The following is a 9,489-nucleotide window of genomic DNA, read 5'->3' as shown; positions in this document are numbered from 1 at the left end:
GTTATTGTATCGTGAGGTGGTGAGAAGAAAAGGAGAAAATAAATAAAGAGAATAAACAAGGGGCCTGGCCCCGACTCTTCGCTATCAGTTTTCTTAAAATCATGTGGCTCGAGTTGTACCGGTGGGCGTAGCAACTTTTGTAACCTCCTTTAAAAAGCTGCGAAAATTTGCACTCTTAAAACGAGGGAAAGTCAGTAACAGCAGAATTAATATGGACAGAGAGATACAATAAAAATAATGTCAAACATCAACAGTCATACAACGATAAGGAAGGAGCGAACTGAAGGTTTCTTACATGATCATATCCTTTCAACAGGTCGTTACCAATGTCCGCCTTGTCTTCCGGGGCTTCTCTACCGGCAACCCCACCGCTAGAAATAGTAGGAGGCTCCGGAGTCGCTCCATCAGCCATCTGAGCGAGTGATGTGCCATGCTTCCTCTCGGGCGAGCCAAAACACCACTCGGACGAGCCCACATAACATTATAAGACGATGGCGATACGTATTCCACGCAGCAACTTTTGTGCCCTCCTTAAAAAAGGTGCAAAAAATTACCATCTTAGAAGGTGGGAAAATCAATAATGCCAGACAACCAGATTCAACCGAAATAGCATCAAATATCAACAATTCTATAACACCGAAAAGGAGATAGAGTCAACCTTCTTTACATGACCATATCCGTTCAACACATCGTCATCGGAATGGGCCCCCTGAGCATCAGCCCCGTGAGCACGAGAAGTGCCACGCTTCCTCTTGTCGGTTACCATTATCTTGACGCTCATTTTGGATTACTCCAAACTCACCAAGCCCACATAATAGAATGAAATGATGACTTTAACAGATCTCCTGGACCTGCTGGAAATATAAATCACGATTTTCCCATAGACCGCAACAAAGTTATATCGGTCCCCAATAGGACTTAAGGATAAGAGCATCAATCTATCATCTCCAAACATACAGACAGTTTATTAGGAAGAAGAAGAATAAGAAGACAACGACGATAACTAACATCATGGGGAAAAGTAAAGATAACTCAACACGCCCATCCATCAAGCAACTGGATCGATTTCCCCACCCACCTAAATAGACAACCATCGTATTATACTATACAAAACCCAATCATAATGGCCCCGACGCAAACTTGAACACCGAAACTATCAGGCACGGGGAACCGCAATTCCGCACAGAAACTATGAGCTCCGGATCAGCATCGCCCTCGCCGAAGACCCATCCATCCAAATTCGAACCCGCTCGAACGAACTGGATTTTGAACGGCGACTTCCCACCCTCTCTCCCCATTGCTCGCTCCAGTCGCAAGCTGCAGTAGCCGTAATTTGTTAAAAAGATCTTCTAGGTGAGATGCCTTCGGTTTGTCCCGTGGTGGTCTAGTGGTTTTGCTGGTAACGGTCTATGCCGGTGCGTGGCCGTCCAAGCTGCACCGAGTGAGCTGAACAACTGGCTGCACACTGCACAGGTCATTCTGATGGTCTCTTCTCCGTCTATACCTAAGCTGATGATACTTTCTGAAGTCTCATTCAATTTAAAAAAGTGCAACAGCTCAGTGAAAGTGCAACTTACACTTTTTTATTTAGTTGCATTTTTTGTAGCAAAGTGCAGGCTACACTTATTTAGTAAACCAAAGTTGATTGGTTCTTGAGAAAAAATCAAATCTACTTTGAATCAACAAAAGAGCATGACAGCAGATTTGTGCGCTTCTTGCTTGGGCCAGCTGGGCAGATAGTGTCGCCAAGGTCATGCGATTGCCGTGTTTTGGACTACAGTGTGCCGGTGTCTGCTTGATGGTCATGCGTTGGCCGAGGGCGCGTGGGCGGTTGTTGTCTAGTGCATGCGCAACGGTTGCAGGTGGAGGTCCTTCTCGGTAGTGGCAATGTTTATTTTTGATGGGGCAAGGGTGTACCGACATTTTCTAATCGGCATCAAACATGGTGGTGCCCGTATCTACTCATGCAAAGGATGTTGGGTAGTGGCCCCTGGATCATGGCGGATGCTGCATGGCAGTTCACATAGGTGTGTAATGGTAGCAGTTAGATTGCACAATGACTTGGGTGACCACTTTGCAAAGGTTACTTCCAGGAGGCGTGCGCCTTCGTCCATTGCAACCACATATGTGAGTTCACTCTGTCTACGCGTCTCCTGCTGGCTCCACAGTTTTGTTTTCTGCTCCCTTTCGTCCCTAACAGAACGCACACCTTGCGGCCTTCCTGCGCCTCTTCGCACTATCGTCCTTGGTTTTGGTGTCCTCTATTCTCATCTGACGTCCCATCTATCTCTCAGTCGGTGGTGTCCAGATCCAATAACAAACGTCTTTGTTCTTGTGCAGGGCTGACCCTAGGCCATGGCAAGGAGTGCGACCGCCTAGGGCCCAGCCTCAGCATGGGCCCATACGCTGTGCACCTATATGCTATATACAATGTATATATTTTTGGAAAAATATACTAGTGCAGAAGAGCAGCAGGCCTGGCCCATTTATTAAAAAGGAAACAAGTCGCGCACAAACATCAATCCCTTCTCCTTCGCTGGCTCTTTGAATTACGCCTCGGTAGTCTCCTGTTCTTCATCTTCTTTACCAAAAATTGATTGCCCCGACTTCCTAAGAGGCCAGGCCCCAATTCCCCAAGTTAATCAATAAATTTCTTTGGTTCCTTGCATTCTATAAACAGCCCCAAGGGACCCCGACGGACCTGCAACGGCAGGGACGCGAGAGCAGCAACCAGTGGCGGACCCAGAAATTAAAGTTAGCCGGGGCGAACATTGTTGGAAATATAAATCTACTTATTCAAAATTCATGTTATTCAACTACCAAAAACATAAGAAGGTCTTTGAAACAATTAATATGGATTCCTCACTTGATGTCACAATACATGTCCACAATCTCAAGCGAGGCCTACAAAATTATAAATGTATTGGCTCAAGTGTGATAACTACTCCCTCCGTTCCAAAATATAGTGCGTCCTTGGTTCTCGCGTTTCAACTATGACCATAAATTTAACCAACGAGACTGACTGCGGCAGGACTAAAAATTATAGCAATGAATTCGTATTCTATTTTCTACCCCCCACAAAAAAATTATTGTATATTTTCATAAGATGGCAGTATACCTCTAACATGTAGTTGTACAAAGAACACGAGGTTGTCAAGCTAGATGGCCTCTACGTTTCCGCAAAGTATAAAAATGTGCCATAGTCTGCTTATCACTGATTTTGAGAGTAGGAGACTAACCCATTCAGTACTGCTGAGCTGGATCGATGTTCGGTATCCGGCAGCATGCGTTCGATCACTTGGGCCTTAAATGCAATTGTGCAAATGCTACAGGTTAGCCCCGTTGCTGCAGCCCAGCCCAAACACGTTTCTCTCCCTCACCCAGCCCTGCCTCACGTACTGCTTCGTGGAAACAAGAAACAAGCCGCCTCCATGGAAACTGCTCGCCGCCGCCATGAAATCAAACGGCCACCGGACGATAGGTAGGCGGGGATCGTTGCTCCGCCGGCGGGGACCCGGGGCGGCCGCCCCACCTCGCCCCAATGGTAGATCCGCCACTGGCAGCAACCTGCAGCATGGCCGTCTGAGCCGTGTTCATGGTGAAGGGCAGGCGGTGGAGATGTGAAGTCCAGGCACTGTTCAAGGTAAGCACCGAAGCCATTGCTCATTCATATAATTTTTGGATCCCAATTCTTTGATCCTTGTCTGTTTATCTCAAGACGGTGCTACATCCTTTACTAGAAGATATTTTTGCGTCTATTATAGGGGCCCATTAGATGAAGCTCGCACAAGGGCCTCTAAGATCTTAGGGCCGGCCCTGTTCTTGTGGCACCGGAGCTAGTTAGCCATCAACCTCAATTGCGGCTGATTTTCTCTTCCTCGGATCCCGCCGATGTTGTGCTAGGAGAGGTGTTTTGTGAATCCCATTAGCAGCAACACGGCAAATATATAACTTGGTTTGCAGTGAATATGAACCATCTAGCTTTCGTTGATTGAATTGCACTATGCTCTTGGCCACAGCATTCTCTTTTTTTGCACGCCTTTGTCAAATAGCTATAGAAATAGTGGGATTACATGGTGTTGGCATGCCAGCCGTACTACATCAACAACAGAGATTTATCAATCGGGTGTAGGTTACCCATCTTGGATTGGAGGATTAGAAGATAGCAGGCAAAATTAAATCATGGCACTGAGGCTCACCACATGACATCCGGAGACAAGTCGATGAATGATGATTAAACTAGTAAGATGCATCAATGATCGTTTAAATGCTACTCCCTCTGTCACAAAATATAAAACGTTTTTTGACATTTACATTTTGAGATAGAGGAAGTACTAACAAGAAAACATAAACTTTTGCCTATGTTCATGCTTGGACCCCTTCTTTCATTTCACTGGTCTTGTGGATCACAGTCAACACACAATTTTTTTTCCATGTTATATAAAATAACAAGTTATTGGTTATATATGAACATGGGAAATATTCTCCTAAGTGAACCAGTCTGTCCCATTTCGTCTGGCTCAGTCTGCACTGGCTATGTACATATGCTCTTCCTAGATACAATTTACAGTGCCAACACGGCATAGTAAATATACGTAGAGCTTAGATGTAACGGCTTGATAATGAAGCCCAATGTAATAGCATAACTTCCATTTGCTTTGGCCGGCTCACATCGTTAAACCAGCTGCAGTGTGCCCATTTATGATCTTGTATTCAATGAAGTGAGGTTTCTCCAGTGGCATAAATGGAAAACGCTAAAACACATCAAACAGTCGACTGAGAAGTGAAGAAGGGTCATGTAATAAAGACTAGAGTGCTCAACATACAATCAGTACAAGTTGATCTCTACACCTGAGCAGACATCAAATATTCAGTTGCAGATCATCTCATCTCAATGCAAACAGGGGAGACATGAAAAACACCGCTGCCACTGATAGATGCAATCATACGATACAATCATAAATTTTGTGGACTAGTAAAAATACGGAAGAAAATATCAAAATCTGAATTAGAATTTACAACAGAAAATCATACACATATTTCAAATACTAGGAAAGCAAGAAAAAAAATGAGAAGCATATAGAAATCAGACAACCTATATATGTAGCTAGTATCAGCTAAATACATTACAATTTCATAGATGAAATGAGTTCGAAAAACGCCTTCAAATTAAGCACATACAACAAACATGATACGGAAGTTCAAGTTTCAACGACAACCACATCAATGATGTAGTAAGTATATGCCGCTAAAAAACATTAGTTAAGAATAATGGTGATGCACAGACTAGCTGCAGTCTACAACATACATTCACTACTAGTTGTTGTATACCACCTGAAAACACATGAAATGTTCAGATGCAGATTATCTCATCTCAATGCATACAGGGGAGACATGAAAAACTCCTCTGCCACCGACAGATGCAATAATGTGATACAATAAAGGAAGTTGTGTGCACTCCTGACAACACGGTGGAAAATATTAAAGTCGGAATGATAATTTACAGCAGAAATTCATACAAATAATTTAAACAACCTATATAGTAGCAGTCTAAAACTCTAAATAGTTCACAATTTCATATAGATGAAATGAGTTCGAAAACAGACTTCAAATTTAGCACACATACAACAAACTTGATACGGAACTTCCAGGTTTACATATTACAACAACAACCAAATCAAAGAGTACAACAGCAAAGAAACACTGACGAGGAGCAAACACAAACAACAAAGACTCTAATTAAACTGATAGATATCTGTATGATGCCTCAAACTGAACCTGCTGGGAATAGCTCAATTAATGGTGGTACCAAACGCACGGAGAGATGTCCGAGGGGGAAGACCATGACAAGCACTGCTCAATCTCGCTGGGGATTGAGTAACGCCACCCGCCAGCGTCGGCGCAGGGATACTCGTTTTGCTGGAGGACACTGTGTGGACCACCAGAGTAGACGTCATCGAGGAAGTAGATGTAGCCCGGTCTGCCGGCGTGTCCCGTGTCAAAGGCCTTGGAGCAGGCCCGGCTGACGAAGAGCACTTGCCCGGTCATCTGGTAGACGCCCCAGGACCAGGAGGCCGGCCGGCCCACCTATTGCCTCTGTAGCCTGAAGACCTGGAACCGCGACGTGCGTCCTGTCAACAGCGAGATGAATCTCCTCACCATCAGTAGATCAGCGCCAGAGGCGGAGAGCAGGAGGTAGCGGGATACGATCTCCGCGTTTGCCATGTTCGTCCGGGGATCAAGAATCTCGTTGGCAAGTTGTACAATGGTATGCGTAGACGTCGAAAGTTGGCCTTATAGCATAGTAGATGTAGAAAGTTTGGCCTTATAGTAGTAGATGTCATCATCTGAGTCGATGGCCCAGAACCATCCATGGTCGTATGTCAGGTACTAGGTATTAGGCGGGGCCGTTATCTCTGCAGGCAGCGACGTCCAGCACTCCATGCCTGGGCGGCAGAAGGCCATGTTTGTCTGCCTGGACGTTATGGCAGCGACCACGCAGGCACCAGAAGACGGGGCGATAGACATGGAGGCTGCGGAGAATATCATGGGGCACCTTATGTCGTCGGAGTTGATGGGGATGCACACACGATTGGGGAGGGTGACGTGCTCGCTGGTGTGGAGGTTGAGCACAGCATGACTGTAGCAGTGATGGGATGATACCATGACCCACCCTCCCGGAGTGGATCCACAAAAACGTGCCCCATGGCCCTCGTCGGAGAGGGCCGGGCGCAAATCAACGGAGCCGCGAAAGATCCTGTAGCTGTCAGTCTAAGCAGCGGAGGGCTTGAGGAGCCATGGCAGCGGGGACGGGTTCTGTGGGGCTACCCGGCACCAGTGCTTGCTGACGGCGGATGCCTGGACTCGGTCCGCGATGCACAATAGCAGGAGGAAGATATGACCGAGGAGATCACAGTGGAGGCCGGATGGAGATCTTATGCCATGACGAGCCGGTCTGTGCTCACTGACTCAGGAGGTGGCTGAGCTGCAAGCCGAAGGACGAGGTCCAGAGGCCGGTGGGTGCTCCGGCCAATGAGTTTTTGATGGAGCTGCCCTACCGCCGGTGCCAGGCGTCAAAGCTCCTTTGTAGCACGATGAAGACAACCTCCCTACCCTGCCATTGCAGCACCTAGCTGCTCCGCTCTCCGTCATTCGCTGATGCTTGTCGTTCAATCATCCATTGATCGGTCAACCTACCTAGGACTCTATATCTGCATATCTTTCTCTTTTTTGTTGGACCGTGCAAAGGGAGAAGGGGCAAAAGAAACAGGTTAGCCTAGCCGTAGACCTGCTAGACAAAGAATCTAAAAAGTTTATGTAGGCATTTTTGGTTTATAGTTCCTCTGTTTCTTTGTTGTGGTAATTTTGTTTCTTTACCCACTGTACAAGGCTGTGCAGTAGCTAGGATTTGTCCAAATGAAATTCTAGGTGAGATGTCTTCGGTTTTGTCCAGTGGTGGTCTAGTCGTTTTGGCTGCTAACGGTCTGTGCCAGTGCGTAGCCGTCAAAGCTGCTCCACACTCCTCAGGTCATTCTAATGGGCTCTTCTCCATCTATGCGTAACTCAATGATACTTTCTGAAGTTTCATTCAATTTAGAAAAGTGCAACAATTCAGTGAAAGTGCAACTTACACTTTTTTTTATTTAGTTGCATTTTTGTAGAAAAGTGCAGGCTACACTTATTTAGTAAAATAAAGTTGATTTTTCTACACTGATTGGTTCTTAAGAAAAACTCTAATCTACTTTGAATCAACAAAAGAACATGACGGCAGATTTGTGTGCTTCTCGCTTGGGCCAGCTGGGCAGATAGTGACGCCAAGGTCCGGCAATTGTCGTGTTTTGGACTGCAGTGTGCCGGTGTCTGCATGATACCCGCATGCTATTGTCCGCTCGTTCAGAGCAAGCCTTGCCTCCTGATCTGTCAAGCATACTTTGTTGTCAAATACCCGGGTATTACTCTCCAGCCATATCATCCTCATGCCTGAAATTAGTAGCCGTCGATATGAGCTTGTGCCTCCAGTTTCGGATTTTTTTTCTCGGCAAGAAGACGTGCAGACCTCTCCACACATTGTGCAGGATCAACGGATGATTAATGGCTTCGACACAATGATCGCGAGCTTAGATGGCGCTCCACTTGACCACAAAGCCTTGGCCTAATATTTGAATTCCACATCGAAGAAGGAAGCCATGTAGGCTGATGCCGCTGAGTAGACACCATTACATGTTAAACGTTGTGTTGTTGGTCCGAGAGAGAGAGGGGACCATCTGAATATCATGCCAAAGATCAAAATACTCAACAATTACCTGAACTAAGGGAGCCTGTCGTAGGTCTCTGATCCAAGTCTTGTTGAAAAGTGCCCCACCCACTGTTCTTTGGTTGGCACCCCGAGCCCGAGCAAAGGAGTAAAGCTCAGGGGCCATATCCTTAGCACGTCTGCCTTCTGCGGTCACCTTGCGCCGCGTTCGCTTTTGCATGGCCGGACTTCTCGTTGGCGCTCAGCCGTAGCCGCGTGCGCTGTAGCTACTCTAGGGAAAACCCGTGCCGCCGCCACAGCCTCCAAGCGAGGCCGGTGTTCAAAGTGACCGCATACAAACAGCCAGGCAGGCATCTCGTCCCTGATGCTTGCAGTGTAACCCACGCCAAATCGTGATCAAGTGATCAGATGGCCCAATCAAGACCGAGCAAAGTAGGGGCCCATACATCATGTATTGGGCCACAAACGTAGTCCGGTAGTGGGACCAGAAACGTAACGTGCATATATAAAAGGTTGCATGCATGCCATTGCCAGCTACAAGTGGGATCGTACAGTGAACTGGAATCAGCCGGCCTTTTTTCTCCTTACCAAATCAGGCGATCCGTCGGTAATGACGAACATATACTAGAACGTCTACATCTAACTAGCCGTGAGCGTGGCCGTGAAGAAACAACAAGGATTCATCTGTGCATGTCCCACCAAGAACGAAGAACAGTCGTGAGTGTGTCCGTCGATCCATCTGACCACTTGAAGAACAATGAGGTCCACACGCGCAGGGACAAGCTAGCTAGCTGCTCGGCCAAGACGACGACTCTGCGTGGGCGCCGGCGTTGGTCTCGTGGCAAGTAAAAAATACATACAAAAACAAAAAGAAGGGAGAAACGACGACGTACCGCCATTCTTCACGCCGCAGACGTACTCACCGCCCTCCGCTCCAAGACTGTGAGGCACCTCATTGTTTCCCTGCGACAACAGGATGGCGAGGCTCCTGACTGTTTCCCCGCGCGCCTGTAGCGAAAACTAGACGGGTTACACGCACGGCACTTCTTTTTGAGGCATATATAGACGGGGGTTATGAGCTGTAAAATAATGCTAGTATAATTTTCATTACTATGTATCTATTATATATAGCATTTGGTGCGACGGACCAACATTTGTTTTGATGAATGAGATTTGACACTTGTGTGCCGTCCCAACATCATCATATGAACCCACTAATTCAACTTGCTCATTTG

At 46.6% G+C, this 9,489-nt stretch overlaps 1 pseudogene; it reads right to left on the bottom strand.

The window, feature by feature from the left end:
• Positions 1 to 5,796: 5,796 nt before the first annotated feature.
• Positions 5,797 to 7,152, bottom strand: LOC125526473 (annotated as a pseudogene).
• Positions 7,153 to 9,489: the final 2,337 nt, after the last annotated feature.

The sequence above is a fragment of the Triticum urartu genome, unplaced genomic scaffold, assembly GCF_003073215.2.
Source record: "Triticum urartu cultivar G1812 unplaced genomic scaffold, Tu2.1 TuUngrouped_contig_10199, whole genome shotgun sequence".
Lineage (NCBI taxonomy): Eukaryota > Viridiplantae > Streptophyta > Magnoliopsida > Poales > Poaceae > Triticum > Triticum urartu.
This window is presented reverse-complemented; position numbering and strand designations above follow the sequence as displayed.